The following is a 727-nucleotide window of genomic DNA, read 5'->3' on the forward strand; positions in this document are numbered from 1 at the left end:
GGAGATCAGTAGATCACAGCAAAGAAAAGAGGGGTTGGGGGGAGAAGTTGCACACGTACCAGCCCACAAACTTCGACCTAAATTCAAATCTTATTCCATCATTCAACTGTTCTCCATATTGGATTACACGGCTATTTATAAAAACCAAAGCAAACATTCATAATTAGACTCAAAGACTGACTGAAGAAAGAAAGGAAATCTAAATCTGCAAGACTCTAACTAGGACTCAATGCCAGAAACAAACTCTAAAACTTGCAAACGTATCCCACTTTCTAAATTAAAGTGAATTATTAAAAAAAAAAAAAAAAAAAATCTTATGCTCCTAAATAAAGTAAATCCTTAAAACTAAATTAGAAAAAGACCCAAATTGGAACCAGTTCTTCTCCGTCTAGATACCCAAATGGGTTTGGATCAGTCCAAGGTTGTGCACCGGATGTATCAGAAGGGTTCAGAAGTGCTGGTCTTGTATGAGCACTCTAGAGGAATGGCTAGGAATCTTAGGATTTGTGGTGTTTCAGATAGGATTGAGACAGGGATTTGCATTGGGAGTCTCATACTACTCAAATGCCAAAGATGGAACTGAACAACCAGGAATGAAGAAAAAGCATAGGAAGCAGAAAAAGAAGAAGAACAGGGAGTAGACTTTACTACCCAAAAATATCTTTTAATGGCAAAAATACTAATTACTTTAGTAATGGCAATTGGAATGATATTAACTCCTATTTAT

At 36.2% G+C, this 727-nt stretch overlaps 1 protein-coding gene across 4 annotated transcripts in view; it reads left to right on the top strand.

The window, feature by feature from the left end:
- Positions 1–727, top strand: part of LOC122084615 (F-box protein CPR1-like) — a 4,491-nt gene that overhangs the window by 1,842 nt on the left and 1,922 nt on the right. The window lies entirely within an intron of this gene.

The sequence above is a fragment of the Macadamia integrifolia genome, chromosome 7, assembly GCF_013358625.1.
Source record: "Macadamia integrifolia cultivar HAES 741 chromosome 7, SCU_Mint_v3, whole genome shotgun sequence".
Lineage (NCBI taxonomy): Eukaryota > Viridiplantae > Streptophyta > Magnoliopsida > Proteales > Proteaceae > Macadamia > Macadamia integrifolia.